Source organism: Rattus norvegicus, chromosome 16, assembly GCF_036323735.1.
Source record: "Rattus norvegicus strain BN/NHsdMcwi chromosome 16, GRCr8, whole genome shotgun sequence".
Classification (NCBI taxonomy): Eukaryota; Metazoa; Chordata; class Mammalia; order Rodentia; family Muridae; genus Rattus; species Rattus norvegicus.
The window spans coordinates 18,518,845-18,535,000 of record NC_086034.1 but is presented as its reverse complement, the minus strand read 5'-3'; the positions used below and the strand labels follow the sequence as shown (position 1 = coordinate 18,535,000).

Below are 16,156 nucleotides of genomic sequence, written 5' to 3'. Positions count from 1 at the left end.
CACAACACCTCAAAGCACGACCTCCTTGTGAAGATCATTGGCTGCATCAGTTGGGACAATGTCGTGCTGGAGTGAGGTGCCCTAATCCAGTGATTGGTGGCCTCAGAGAAGAGGGGACCTCAGAGAAGAGTGTAGTGCTCAGAGGAGGGTGAAGCAGCCCTCAAGAACATCGAGGAATGGGGGAGTCAGAAGCACCCTGTCAGATTTTAACCTCTGGTGTCTCAGAAGCAGCATCAGAGTATGTAAGAGAGGGTGGAAGGCAGAGGCCCTGTGAGCAGGGAAACCTGGGAACTGGGCAGGCCCTGGAAGTGAGCCTGTCCCTGACTCTGTGTGTGCACCCATGTTTGCCTGCATGTATGTGTTTATATGCGTGTATCTGTGTATGTGTGCTAACATGTATATATGTGCATATATATGCCTATGCATGTGTTTTTGTGTGAACATGCATACATGCCTATATATAAGTCCTTGCATGAGTGTGCCTGCATGTATGTCTCCTGTATGTATATGTTCATATATAGATATGTTACTACATGAACGTACTCTTCACTTGTGTGGTTGTATTATATTCTTTCATGTGTTTACTTAGTGTGTGTATATGTGCATGAACATGCCTGCATGTGTATGCACCATTGTGTGCACATGCTTGCCTGTGTGCTCCTGCATATATCACGTATTTGTATGTACATGCCAGCATTGTGTGTCTGTGCAGGTGAGTTTGCACAGGTGAGCTTGCATGTATATTCATTTGTATATGTGTACCTGCATGTATGTATCTTCGTGTGTGTCTCAGTTTATGTGTTCCTTCATGCATGCATGCCTATAGGTTTGTATTTTCAGGTGTATGTACAGGTGTGTCTTTTTTGCATGTATATATGTATATGTGACTGTGCATGACTTAGCATGCATATAGCACACTGTGTCATGTGCATGCCTGTGTGTTCAGTCGTTCATTGTACGAAAACTGATTCAGTCAACCACAGATCACATAACCCCGGTGATGCCGTAGTGTCTTAGTTTGTCTGTACACACCGGGTATTCACAAAGCAACACATCTGCTTTGTAAAGCGTTTCTCACAGGATAGATTGTGCTGCTTAGTTTTGTCCACCTGACACAAACTGGAGTCGCTTGGGAAGAGGGAATCTCAAGTGAAGAATTCCCTCCATCAGACTGGCCTGTGGGTATGTCTGTGGGGCACTTGATTTTGATTGATGATCTACACGAGAACTTTGGGATAACCATGCAAAGCAGGGTATGAGCATCTGCCCTCGGTGGACGCTGCCATTTTCACTGCTGATCAAAGGGTGAGCCCAGCTCCACAGGCAGCCCTTTCTCTACAGTTTCTCTAGCTCCTCCCCCAGCTCCTCCCCTAGCTCCTCCCTCCAGCTCCTCCCTCCAGCTCCACCCTCCAGCTCCACCCTCCATCTCCTCCCTTCAGCCTCCTCCCTCCAGCTCCTCCCCCAGCTCCTCCCTCCAGCTCCCCCCTCCAGCTCCTTCCTCTCTTGGCTTCAGTTCTGCCTCAGAATTCCATGACCAAGGCCCAAAGAGGGACATCTCCCTCCGGGGCCCTGCCATGGAGAGTCACCTGTGGCTCTGTCCTCTTCTGTGTCCTTAAAGAGATGGAAATGGGATCTCAGGGTGCCTGGTGCTGGTGGCAAAATTCCCAAGATTTCTGCTTAAATGCAGCAACAAAGTTTCCATTAATTTTCCCTTAGTTTAAATGTTTGCATGGGCATCAATTAAAGTTCTCTGTGGAGCCAGGCTTCCCCAACAAACACGATTTAATTGGAATATTGAACATGCACCACGGCAGGGCTGCTGAGCTTCCCACAGAGCCAGGCCCTGAGAGGGGGAGCATCTGTCCTTCCCTCACCTCCTCTCGGCTTCTCTCCAATTGGGGTCCTTGCCATATCAGTAGCTCCCACCTTGGTCATGTGGGCCTATGTATGGGGGAGGGGCTGGAGCTACTGGAGGCTAAAGCTTGACCAGTTGCCTAGGACACCCCCCACCGAATGGGTCCCAAGGTCCCATGCTCTCAGTCTGTCTGTCCATGACCCGTTTATCACCAAGAGAGCTTTCCATTTTCCCAGTACATAAACCTTTAGCCGCCTTCACTTCTTCAAAAATTCAGGTTATTTCAGGTCAATATCTATAAGCTTTTCTTGTGTATATGTTGTGTGCACCATGTGCATGCATGTGCACTTGCATGTGTGTGCATGGCATTGGCATGTGTGTGCATGGCATTGGCATGTGTGTGCATGTGTATTGGTATGTGTGTGCATGGCATTGGCATGTGTGTGTGCATGACATTTACATGTGTGTGCATGTGTATTGGTATGTGTGTGCATGGCATTGGCATGTGTGTGCATGCATTGGCATGTGTGGGCACAACATTTGCATGTGTGTGAATGTGTATTGGCATGTGTGTGCATGGCATTGGCATGTGTGTGCATGTGTATTGGCATGTGTGTGCATGTGTATTGGCATGTGTGTGCATGGCATTAGCATGTGTGTGCATGGCATTGGCATGTCATTGTCATGTGTGTGCATGTGTATTGGCATGTGTGTGCATGGCATTAGCATGTGTGTGCATGTGTATTGGCATGTGTGTGCATGGCATTAGCATGTGTGTGCGTGGCATTGGCATGTGTGTATGGCATTGGCATGTGTGTGTGCATGATGTTTGCATGTGTGTGCATGTGTATTGGCATGTGTGTGCATGTGTATTGGCATGTGTGTGCATGGCATTTGCATGTGTGTGCACAGTGTTTGCATGTGTGTGTGCATGGCCAAGATTGACAGAAGGTCTCTTCCTCTGTTACTCTCCATCTTCTATTTGAGACAGGGTCTCTCAGCAAGCCCCAGAAATCTGCATGTCTCCACAGTACTGAGCTTACAGATATGTACATCATGCCTCGTTGACGATCCAAACCCAGGTCTTCAGGCCTTCGAGGCAAGTGCTTTACTGAGTGAATGATCTTCCTTGCCTCAAGATATGTGTAGCGATCCCCACCTAAAACATCTCTGGCGTCCCTGTAGGTGTTCAGCATTGTGGCAAAGAGAGTCTGAGCAACCGAAGCTGCTTCTAAAAGAACTTTGTGCAAATTCAGTTTGTGGAAATTCCTGTTCAGCGTGCTGAGGCCCTTTGTTTTTCCTCCTTGTCATGTGATCATATGTGGGACAGTGTGTGCAGAGGTCTCCTCGACTGACATTGATGGAACGCCACCATTATCTGCATCTTCACAAGTGTTAGCGTTTCTTCTAGGCTCACCCAACAGTTACCTAGCAACAGCCTGACTTGCTATCAAAGGACTGTTCGGGTGCTTGCTTGCTCTGTTTCTCCTCTCTCTCTCTCTCTTCACATGTTTCTGGCCGGCCTTTTTCCTTCTTTCTCTCTCCTCTCTTTTTCTTTCTTAAATTATTTTATATATGCGAGTACACTGTAGCTGTCTTCAGACACACAAGAAGAGGGCATCAGATCCCATTACAGATGGTTGTGAGCCACCATGTGGTTGCTGGGATTTGAACTCAGACCTCTGGAAGAACAGTCAGTGCTCTTAACCACTGAGCCATCTCTCCAGCCCATCTCCTCTCTTTTTCTGTCCTTCTCTGTCCCCTCTCTTCTCTGCCTTTACTCCCTCACACCCCCTTCCCATGCCCCTAATAAACTTCACTTGATACTAGTGCCATCATCAGGCTAGTACCTGGGAGGGGATGTCTCAGCATGGGCCTGCTAAGGCACTCCATCCTGCCACATCATGCTGGTGTGTTATACAACATGTCAAGAAGCATCATCATCAACATCACCACCATCCAAGTCATCATCATATTACATCATCTCCATAACCTCCATTGCTACCACCCCCCCCATCTTGTTACCAACTTCACCACCACCACCATCATCACCACACCACCATCATCACCATCACCACCACCATCTTGTTACCAACCTCACCATCACCACTACCATAACCATCATCACCACCACCATTACCATCATCACCATCACCACCATCATCACCATCACCATCATCATTACCATCATCACCATCAAAACCACCATCACCACCATCATCACCATTACCACTATCATCTCCGTCACCACCATCCATCCCTATCCTGTCCTCATGGTCATGATTATTATCACACCTACACAATGGTGCCTCTCTTTTTCAGGTTGCTTTGAGCACCACTGGCCTCATGAAAGTTCTCTCAATGTGTCTAGTATTGTCAGTACATAGACAGACACTTGGGCCTGAACTGAGGCATGAACCAGTGGAGTGGAGGCAGTTTGTGTTGCTGTAAAACTATAAAAAATAGAATGCTGTCTTTTATCCCACAGTAGGTCCGGCACCGCAGTGCCCCGAGATATCTGGTGGATATCTTCATCTCAGTCAGCAAAGCCTCTCACCTGCTCTGCTCCATCCCATATCACACTGCCGATGGCCTCTGTCTGAGCCTGGCAACAGTTATCTCTCTACCCAGCCAGTTCCCAATGCAGGCTGTCCAGAAATATACATCTCAATTCCGTAGTGGCCCACAGAATGATGGTGGTGGTGGTGATGGAGTATGTGTCCCAGCCGCCACATACTCTCTTAAACTTAATTCACCACAAGAAAGAACACACAACAGAATAACCTCTGGTCTAATTGATAAGATATAATTGCCCACCTAAACATACAAAGCCCTATACACGCCCATCCTTAAGAACATCCATAACAACCTGTAATGTGCAGAGTGATCCTAACATCTGCCTCCATGTTCTCTCAGCAGCTTCTCCAGTCTCCTTTGGTTCCAGTCTCCTCCTCTTCCCTCAGACTTTTCTCCCTCCCACACTTCCTTCTCGTCCAGTGATAGGCCTCATTCTATCGTGTGCCTGCCTTCACCTGTATGACATCGGGCAGGTTTGGAGCCCATGGTTAATAATGTCCAGTTGGCCCAGCCATGGAGCTGCTGGTAAGACGTGGATGACTGTGTCCGGGTTTGCCTGTCTATCTGAGCACTGATGACCACGCCATTTCTTCTAATGTGGTGTTTGGTCACCTCTCTCATCTGACTACCCAGCAACCATTTTCCAGTCTTCTTTTGTTGTTGTTCTTGATTTTGTTGTTTGTTTTTGTTTTGTTTTGTTTGTTGTTTGAGACAGGTTTTTTCTCTGTGGACCAGGCTGTCTAGGAACTCTTGACACATTTTCTAACATTTTGGGTTTTTTTTTTTTTTTTTTTTTTTTTTTTCCAGAGCTGAGGACCGAACCCAGGGCCTTGCGCTTGCTAGGCAAGCGCGCTCTACCACTGAGCTAAATCCCCAACCCCTGTCTAGGAACTCTTAGAAGCCGCCTGCTTCTGTCTCCCGAGTGCTGGGTTTAAAGGTGTGCACCACCATTTCCCGGCTTTCCTCTGCTTGATCTGTAAGATTCCTCTGAGGGTCCACTTACCTAAACCTATTGCTGGAGGGTAACTAAGTCCCAGCTCCAAGTACGATCATGTGTCTGTCACAACATCGTCTCCCGTCTCCTGCCAGCCTTGCCCAGGGATTGGCTTCAGGCCAATGGGACTTGCTTCGTGGCCTTTTTACAAATGGCAAATGTTTGCTCTCACCAGCTTTGTGGACCCTGTAGGAGTTTCTGGGAAGACCTTCCCTAGCAACTGAGAGCTGGCCTGAGGCCCGAGGAGCAGAGCCAGCTGAGCTCCTGGGAGGCCTCCTAGCCGGGGCAGCTGTGCCTGTGGCAGCTGTGCCTGGGGCAGCTGTGCCTGTGGCAGCTGTGCCTGTGGCAGCTGCACAATCGAAAAGCTCAGATGGGTTTGGCTGAACTCTGCCACAATCAAAACAGTCTTGGCGCATTTTCTGGGGACGACTCTCTCGAGCAAGCCCCCAGGCTGACTTCTGCAGCACGTGAGTCTCTTCCTTCCTGACATGATGTTTTCACCTCTATCAGATAAGGCACAGGCTGTGTCAGCCTCTTTGGAATCAGCAGGATGTGCAGGCTCAGAGGCCTGGGCTCTGCCTGTTTAGCAACCTAGTCCTGTGTTGGGGTGCTAGAGAACAGAACGAGCCATGCTCTCCCCGTCAGGCACCTGTCTCCCCAATAGACTTACTCTTTGAGATGATAAGATGAGCTGGCAGTATCTCCTGAGGTTGGTCCCCTGAGAGTCAGGCCTGACAGCATCGAGCCCGTTCAGACATCTTGTTCATCCCTGGGGTCCACTGCTCAGGAGTGCCTCTGGAGAGCGCTATGTCTCTCTGGATAAGTCCTCTGGGCTCCTGAATCTGTTGTGCTTTTGTTTCAACTCCTGTTCCTTGTGCCAGTGTACCTGACACTTCCCCAGCACGTACTGAGTAGTGTGTGGTCTGGATATGGTTGCTGTGAGCCTCCCATGTTTATGCTCTAGAGGCAGCGGGACCCAGGAGAATGGAGCTGATAAATGGGGTGGACCACGTCTCATGTGGAAATCTCAAACTTTATTCAGAGCATCAGACAATTTATACACTGAGGATTTAGAGGAGCCATGTGAGGAAAGTGTACGGTCACAGGGCAAGCCAGATTATGTCAAAGAACCTGGCCTGGCTGAGACTGATATCAAGTCACTTCACAAACCGCCTGAAGAAGGGGCTGGGGATTTAGCTCAGTGGTACAGCGCTTGCCTAGGAAGCGCAAGGCCCTGGGTTCGGTCCCCAGCTCTGAAAAAAAAGAACCAAAAAAAAAAAAAACAAAAAAAAAAAACAAAAACAAAAACAAAAAAAAACCGCCTGAAGAACTCACAAAAAACCACCTGAAGAACTCACCGGTCCAACCCGCACAGGTCCGTTCCACGTGCTTTCCAGCAACCTCCACTCCTCACGTGCTAGCCCCGTTCTTAGGGCCAGTGAGGCACCTTGCGTCCTCTGCTTTCTCCAGGAAGGGATTCCAGAAGTTTCCTGAGTAATGCTCAACCAAATGCTTCTTCTGCACACAACTCCTGCCTCTCCCACCCCAGGCTGCCCCTCTTCAGCAGTAAGTAGGCAGACCTGGTCACCCTTATACCCAAAGAGGTCGAGATGTTTGCTTATCCTCTGCACAAGCTAAGAAACCCCGTTTGCTCTTCTGCCTACCTCGTCCACAAGGAGAAAATTTCTGGGCTAACAAATCATCTCTCTCAGTATTTCCCATCACTCACCCATGAGCACTCGCCCAGGGGCCCTAGCTCTTTTATCTCCCAGCATAATCCCAACTCCTAGCTCACTCATGATCACCCCGAGGCCCAAACCCATAAAATCCCCTTGCTTTAGCCAGGGCTTGTTACTTCCCTGACTTCCAGCCTTGAGATCAATGAAGCCTCTCTTTAAACCTGCCTTTAAACCTGGGATTTGGCTTGAATTGGTTCATTATGAATGCGGAGAAACGGATTAGAGAGCAGAACAGTGGAGTAGAGAGGGCAGAGCAGCAGAGAGGGGGAGGGAGAAGGGAGGGGCAGGGGAGGGGAGGGGAGAGGAAAGGGGCAGGATAGGGAGGGAAGGAGATGGGAAGGGAGGGGAAGAAAGAGAGAGACAGGGACAGAGACTTACGTTTTACTCAGGCAGTTGTAGAGACAGGTTGCGAAGAGAGAACAAGCTAGACATGGGTGAAGACAGAACGAGCCATTGGATCACATTGTAAATATGGAGATTGTGAATCTGTGTTTTTTTGTTTGTTTGTTTGTTTTTTTGTTTTGTTTTTTTGGTTCTTTTTTTCGGAGCTGGGGATCGAACCCAGGGCCTTGCGCTTCCTAGGCAAGCGCTCTACCACTGAGCTAAATCCCCAACCCCTGTGTTTTTTTTTTTTTTTTTTAAATTTTTTTTTTTTTTTGGTTCTTTTTTTTTCGGAGCTGGGGACCGAACCCAGGGCCTTGCGCTTCCTAGGTAAGCGCTCTACCACTGAGCTAAATCCCCAGCCCCCCCTTTTTTTAATTTTTAAAATTTATTTTATATATGTGAGTACACTGTAGCTGTCTTCAGACACACCAGAAAAGGGCATTGGGTCCCATTACAGATGGTTGTGAGTCACCGAGTGGTTGCTGGGAATTGAACTCAGGATCTGTGGAAGAGCAGTCAATACTCTTCAATACTCTTCTTTTTTCCGGAGCTGGGGACCGAACCCAGGGCCTTGCGCTTCCTAGGCAAGCGCTCTACCACTGAGCTAAATCCCCAACCCCTCAGTCAATACTCTTTCTTTGGTTTTTTTTTTTTTTTTCATTTATTTACTTTATTTTATTGAACATACCGTAGAAGAAGGAAAATGGGTCAAGAGGGAGGAAAGGAGGAAGGAAGGGCCATCTGCCCATGCTGAGATGACCCATGCCTTGGGAAGGAGGGCAGTCAGTGCATCCAAAGGGCTGGTATGTAGTCTCGGTGCTTGGTGCTTTATGGAAGACTTTGGTCCTGGTCTCCCTTCTGATTCCTATAGGGCAGTCTGGGAACCCTCATAGATCCCTGGAATACAACTTTGACGAAAGTATTCCATGGCCACTATGTGCTCCCTGTGAGTCCCACTTACTCCTTCAGGTTACTCCTGCCTTGCATAGACCTTGAAGGTCCAGATAGAACCAGATGCTGCTGAACCAGGAATGCAGTTTTCACACAACCTTGTCAAACCTCACCTGTGGCCTGATACTTGCAGTAGGTAAAACTGGAGCTACATAAAACAGACCAAAGACCAAGATTTTGAAGTGAAAGCCTTCCTCGCTTTGACAAGAGCTGCCCAATCTGCATCATTTTGTTAACATGACTGACCTGATCTTCTGAGGGCTGACCTGAATTCTGAGGAGAGAGCAAACCCCAAATAAAACCCCCCACCTACCCATGCTGCACACCTGGGCAGTGGGATACTTTTTTTTTTTTTTTTTCTTCAGTCAATACTCTTAACTGCTGAGTTGTCTCTCCAGCCCAAGAATCTGTTTCTAATTGTGGCCCAGCCTTTGATCCTAACATTCTTTGTTTACTGTAAACAAGTATTTGGGGTGTGGCTCAGCCCCAGCACACATCTGTAACCAAGTCAACCCTAGGTGAGGGGGTGGAGCAAGCACGCAGCTGACTTCAGTAAGCAGAAAGCCTTTGAGTCAAAGGGGATATAAGACAGCCTGGGGAAGGAGAAAGCTTTTTCCTTCGGGGACTTGGATGGAGTAGTAGATCAGCTGGGTGCTTTCTCTCCCTCTCTGTGAAGGAGGCTACAAGCTTCCAGGCCCAGACTTTGGTTAGCAGACAGAGGCAGTAAAGCCTCAGAGAGGAAAAGTCGCATTTCCCTAAGTCATTGCTAGGCTACCGAGGGCAGGCTAGCTGAATTCACAAATGGGTCTGAACACTGATGCTCACAGGGGCCAAAGGGGCCATGGACTGAACAGCTGAAGGCGACGGGAGCACAGGCAACATCGTGAATGCAGGTGGCACAGCCAGGGCATAGATCTGATGCAGAGGGATACTGGTGGCAGAGGTCTGGGAGACAAAGGCAGAGCCCTCGGCATTCATAGGTAGGATCAGTCTTCCCACTCTGACTCGGAAAGTGGGCGTGGGCTTCCGGGCCCTGAAGGGTGAGAAGTGGGTGAGAGCTTCCGGGCCGGCAGGATTGCAAGCGCTCATGGTCCCCATGGTCAGTCCCCAAGACGCTCCCAAGCCCTGGGCAGCTGGCCAAGATCCTAATCTGAGGCAGGCGGGCCATGCCCATCGACCTGCTGGCAAAGTACATCAGTGAAGAGGCTGGTCTCCAGGCAATGGGATTGGGCAAACCCTACACTGTAGGGAGTGGTTCTGATGTTTTTTGTTTTTTTTTTTTTGTTTTGTTTTTTTTGTTTTTTTTTTTTGGTCCTTTTTTTTTTCGGAGCTGGGGACTGAACCCAGGGCCTTGCGCTTCCTAGGCAAGCGCTCTACCACTGAGCTAAATCCCCAACCCGGTTCTGATGTTTTGATCAGCAATCTGCATGTGAAAGATGAAGATCCTGCTCCCCAATTGGTTCTTGATCGATCAATAAATATGCTATCGGCCAATGAGCTGGGTGGAATAGGCGGGACTTCCGGTTTCCCCACAGGTGAAGATTCACCATGCTTCTGAGAAGGAGCCACCCGCCATGTGCGATCTCTGGCAGAGTGGCCATTGGATACTTTCCCGATTGGGCCTGGGGTAGTAGGCGGGAGGTTAGAAACGCAACTAAAACTGAGGGCAGACTTAGGGTGCTGAGCTGGGAGTGAAAAGAAGGGTGTGCTAAAAGAAGAGCGTGGCCATTGAGCTAAAGCATATCAAAAATGTGTGTGTGTGTGTGTGTGTGTGTGTGTGTGTGTGTGTGTGTGTGTGTGTGGTGCAGATCGGAGGGAACCTGGGTGGAGCTGGTCCCACCTGGAACTGAAAGCAGGGTAGTAGGAACTACAGGCTACAACACCTTCCTCAAAGGCCTCACAGTGGTGGACATGGAGGACCTGCTAGAGGACATCCAGGTACATATGGAGCTAGAGCAGGGCAAGAACGTGACTTCTGACAGGACAGGACAACCATCACTGAGAACGAGATTGCCAGGCCCTGCAAGCTGGAGGCCTTGGGCAAAGGCTCAGGCGAGTGCCATGGGGGCAGGGGACAGGGTCAGCTCTTATGTGCAATCAGGTTTCAAGGAAAAGACCTACGACCAGTTGCAGGTCACATTCCAGGGCACTGATGGCAAGATCCATGCTGGCTACCCTAACATGGGATACTGGGAGAGCCTGCTTCAGCAGTTGCCTGAACACATGGCCAGAGACAGGCTCCATCGAGCGCCACCAGGATGTTCTTTGGCAGAAACTGTTCAAACCGAAGCAGGAACAGGGTGTGCTGTTCTCAGTCCTCAAGTCGGAGCCTGAGGAGTTGCCACCCCCAGCCCTGGGCCGTCAATGGATCCTGTGGAACCCGAGGTTGCTCCGGCACCTGGCGAAGCAGCGCAGGAACAGGGTGTGCTGTTCTCAGTCCTCAAGTCGGAGCCTGAGGAGTTGCCACCCCCAGCCCTGGGCCGTCAATGGATCCTGTGGAACCCGAGGTTGCTCCGGCACCTGGCGAAGCAGCGCAGGAACAGGGTGTGCTGTTCTCAGTCCTCAAGTCGGAGCCTGAGGAGTTGCCACCCCCAGCCCTGGGCCGTCAATGGATCCTGTGGAACCCGAGGTTGCTCCGGCACCTGGCGAAGCAGCGCTGATACAGGAGGACCTGATCCAGCAGAGCCTGGCAGACTCCAGCGCAGGGCGATTCAGCCCTTGGCTGCTCACAGCGAGCGACATGCCTGCCGGAGCCTCCAAAGAACCTTCAGTGCCTGCAGCTGTCCCACCAGCAGCTCCAGGCCACGAGAGTGCAGAGGGCGGGATGAGGTGCAGTTCAGCGTGGAGATGCCACTGGGTAGCCACGCCTACCCATGGTGAAAGCCTCCTTCACACCGGCTTCAAGCGGAACTAGTACAACTAGGTGCGTTATCTCGTGAACAATCCACCCCCCAAGATGGCGTAGGGGTAAAAGGTCCACACCTACTTCAACCTCATCTACAAGCAAGCCGTGCCCAAGTACTTATGGAGGCCCTCCCTGAAAAGCAGGCCATCTCCATCCTGCGCTTCCACGCTGGCCTGCCCTACTGGGACATTACCTTTAAGATCATCATTTGTGAGTGGGAGAACTCAGAACAGCCACAGCTCCCTCGGACAGTTCCCAGTGGCACCTTCCAGCTCTGATACGACTTGAAGCGCTACTGCCACCACAGGTGATGTCCCTGCTGGACTTTTGGCTTCATGGACAGCTCTAGGGTTGAGGTTTGTTCTGTGGCTGTGTACTGTAATGCTAAATACTGGCCTGGAAGATCTGGTTGCTGTACGCATATAAACTTTTTGCAACTTTTTTTTTTTTTTTTGGAGCCGAGAACCCAGGGCCTTGCGCTTGCTAGGCAAGCACTCTGACCTAAATCCCCAGCCTCGTATTTTTAATAAATGTCCAACCTCTCCTCTAGCCCACCACCCAGCAGAGGTCGGGGAAGAGAAAAGTCATTAGGATATGGGGGAAGTGGACCCGTTCAGCAATAGTCCTTGGGGGCGAGTGTAGGGAGCGGCACCATAAAACAAAGATGGCGCCGACATCCGGCGCCTCCTGTGGTAAACAACGGTACTGCGCATGTGCAGGTTTGCCCCTGGCGTGAATCTGGCGGGGGTGGTACCATGCTAGTGGGGTGATTAGTGCTCTGCCAATCCCTGAAGGACAAGTAGCACGACTACAGCCTGTTGTGTATATAAGGCGAGTGCCCGGTATCAACAATGAGGTGGTCCTGCAATAAAGGCTGTTGAGAAGAATCAGAACGTGTTGTATCTTCCTTGCTGGACGAGGTGGGCGAGACAGGCGAGCTCGATCTTCTTGGGGAGCAGTTCAGTCCCATAGCAAACACCAAATACAACTCAGCAGCTGCAGACCCATCCTCTAGGCGGACAGACTCCAGGCTCGAACCAGCAGCTATAGTTCAATCCTGAAGAAACTGCAAGGTTCACCAATGAGCCCTGAGGCGAGGCCGCAGTTCTTGGGCGAGTTTCTCTCCAAAGCAGCGTTACAAGGGGAGCTCAACAACGCTATGTAAGGTGAACCGATGCATGCGTGTTCTTGTGGAAGAATAGTGAGGCAGAGCAAACCAAACCAGTGCTCAGTGCTTGTCTCCCACCGTCATGTTTCTACTCCTTCATCACGGGTCCTATCACATGTCTGCTATATCCAGACATCCTCTTACCTGCGTCCCCCACAAAACATCACTTCACATAACTGACTTTCCAGACAAACCAGTTTCCACCTCAGGTTGCCTCCGGGGTGAGGAAATCCTCGTATACACCAAGGCATGCTGTGTAACCCTCCCATGAAGTTATCCCTGATTGGTCAATAAAAACGCCTACAGCCCCTAGTTGGGCAGAAGGGAGGGAGGCAGGACTTTCGTTCCCCAGGCTTGGGGGTCTGAAGCCAGACCAGGAGGAGGAGGAGAGTGAAGAGAGAGAGGAAGACACCATGGTGTGAGGGATTGTGAGAACTGGCCGTGAAGGTCAGCCAGTTGGAGTAACAGTGACCCAGACAGAACATGGCAAGTCAGGGTTACTGGCAGAAAAGTGTACAAAGTAGCTTAGAGTGTTGATATCTGCCCAGTTCCTGTGCTGTCCTAGGCTTATTATAAATATGAAGGTTTTGTGACTTTTATCTGGAGATTGAATGATCTAAGGGGGGCCAGAAACCCCCTATTGATATTAATTTTAACTACAACCCCTCCCAGGTAGGAGGGCCAAGGGGACCTTGGCACCACCTCTGGGTTCCAGGTCACCAGCACCAGGTTAGCGTGGCTCCTCCTAATCCCGGCCCAACCACTGTAGAGTGAATATGTTGTGTATTGTGTGACTACATCACCTGTCAATTAAAAAACATGTGGCCTATTGGGAAGGGTAAAATAGAAGGTGGGACATCCGGGAGGAGAAAGAAAGAGTTCTAGAATGGAGCAAGACTTGGGAAGAATCATCTGTAAGATGTGAGACACACGGCACCTGAACACGGTAACCAGCCACATGACAGATTGTACATTAGGATAAATGGGTTATCTTTAATTGTGATCTAGTCAGAGAAGACCCTAGCTATGCGGCCAAGGTATTCATAGATATATATTGAGCATGAGTCTATAAGTATAGGTCTATGAACCAGACCTAACTTCTCCATCCATCTCCCACACACAGCTCAGCGTAGTCCTATGTCTGGTGCCTCTGTGGTTCAGCCATAAATGATGACTTTGCCCGATGCGAGGTCAGTTATGAACTTACGCATCAGAGTCTGAGTCCAAAGGCACGGAAGGTACCATTTCGGGGGAATTTCTAGGAAAGATTGGGCCTGGCATAGACCCTTCTTGTTTTTTCTTTCCATTTTGGATGCCAACGTGATGGCTTTTGCAATGAAGTGTTCAGGCCGAGGGTACTAAGGCTACTCCCTAAAGACTTGACTCCAGAAGCAAGCCTGAGTTATGACATCTTCTAGCGGCCCCTCCTTGCCTGTCTGTCTCCTTGCCTGTCTGTCCTGTGTTTAAGTTAATGGACTTGGACTTCTGTTTGAGGCAGCTGAACTTACTCTCAGGTGACTCGTGGAAGGTAGCCCCAATTCCATGCCTCGGCCATGTACCCCGGTGACCCAGGCCTCAAGCCAAATTACTCAGAAGTACCAGGTAATCCAGAGCCCACAGAGGAAGCCTGGCTTACAGCAGTGGGAGTTCTCCATGGAGCTGAGGGAGGAGGTGCATAGGTGGGAATCTCAGGAGGACCTCTGCCAGTTCTGAGGGAAGGAGTCACCTGCTCACCTGGTCTACAGGCTGTTCCTCGGTTGAGCAGTGTGGACATGCCAAGAGAGAGAACCAGAGAGGCCGTGCCCAAGCCCTGAACCTGCTCTCCTCCAGATGCAGCAGGCGGCTCTCCACTGCCGGTGCCAGTTACTGTGACTGATGTCAGCAGAGGGGAAGCCGTACTTCCTCTTTATTTGCTTAGTTTATACAAAAAACTTCATATTTTTCCAGTATATTTTGCCTCTCAACACCCTGTTGGGCCCCAGAGCCCTGGATCTCTGGCTCAGAAAGACCTCTGGGTCTCTCTCTGGCCTTTCCCAGGGGACAGATCCTTTTTAAAGCAACCCAAAGGAGGACTTGACTGTAACAGTTGGAGGCCAGTTCTGCAAAGGTGACTTCAGGAAAGTGCTCAGCTGTATACTGCTACTCCGGGTTAGTATGGACTGAAGGCACCACAAAACCAAGATTAAGACTCTCCTGGGTGGGGGGTTGGGGATTTAGCTCAGTGGTAGAGAGCTTGCCTAGCGGTCCCCAGCTCCGAAAATAAGAAAAAGAAAAAAAAAAAAAAAAAAAAAAAAAGACTCTCCTGGGTGACCGCCTTGTAGCTGGCTGCTTCTAGATTCCTTGCCTGTTCCGGTGGCAAGATGGTGCTAGTTCTCCAGACTTCTATCTGAACAGCTCCAAGCCCTCGGCTCAGAGAACATTCTCTTCTAGCGATAGGTTAGCTTGCGGTTGCTGTGGCCAATGCCTGAGAGAAGCAATGGAAAAGGAGGAGCTAACTACTGGGTCTGCTCACAGTTTCGGAGAGCTTGGGCCAAGGCTGCTCTTAACCACTAAGCCCCTCTCCAGCCCTCTCTGTGGCATTCTAAAGACGCTGTAGAGCAGCCCCTCCCCCAGAGAAACCCCCTCTCCCCAAATGACGAATAATGAAGTCGGGCAAGCGGCACAGTTTACACAGTGAGCAGAGGCTGTGATCAGGGCCCTTAATGGTGTGCAGATGTCCCAGCTGCTGCCTGCAGGACAACAGAGCAACTCGGTGGGAACTGCCACAAGCACCAGAAATCCCAGCTTTGAGCAGGAACCTTGAGGGGTCCCAAAGCATTGGCCAAATGCACCAAAAGTGCACACACTGGTCACTCCTGAAAGGGGAGGGAGAGGGAAGTGTCCCCAGTTCATGCCATAGGAACAGCATCGTCTTCACCGAGCAGCTAGGCAGGTGACGGGCACAATTCAACTCATTAAGTAACAACCTTTGATTCAGGCTGGGTATGAAATCCCAAATATCCCTGTCCTCTCTCAGCTTTGACCAAAAGCCAATGGGGGTAGGTTATCTCCTTTCGCCTGGACTCCTTAGTGCGGTTGCTGAACAGGATGTGTCCAGCCAAGTGCTTCTTCAGATGGCATCCAGTGTCCCAGCAGCCCTAATCCCCAACATTGCTGATGGCCTCCTGTGTCTATTTCTGGGATAGGGACCACTTCTGTAGCCCTGTCACACTCTGCCTGAGTCCCTCCAGTGGGCATGCTTGGCCCGTTCTACTCACCGGCTGCCTGGGGAGCCCCAGGATTGGTTGAGCTACTTAGTAGGTGAAGGAGTCCAGCAGCTCTGGTGGCCTTAGTAACAGGCAAGGTCATGCCATCTCTACAGCCTGAGCTGTTTGGCTAGACACAACCCAGTGATGGAAAGGGGAAAGGAGAAACACACAGGAGGCCACAGTCAGGAGGACAGTGACCCATAATTCTCTGAGGAAGCCTTCTGGTGTACCCAGCCATACTGGACTAGTCACAATGTCTGCAAAAACCCAAAGCACTGAGCAGGCGTCCAGTGGATGTGAGCCGTGAATCCCTTCACTGGGGGTTGCTGGCAGTT

General features: G+C 50.2%; 1 pseudogene; it reads left to right on the top strand.

Moving 5' to 3' along the window:
- The first annotated feature begins 10,018 nt into the window (after positions 1-10,018).
- Positions 10,019-15,507, top strand: Cactin-ps1 (cactin, spliceosome C complex subunit, pseudogene 1; annotated as a pseudogene).
- Positions 15,508-16,156: the final 649 nt, after the last annotated feature.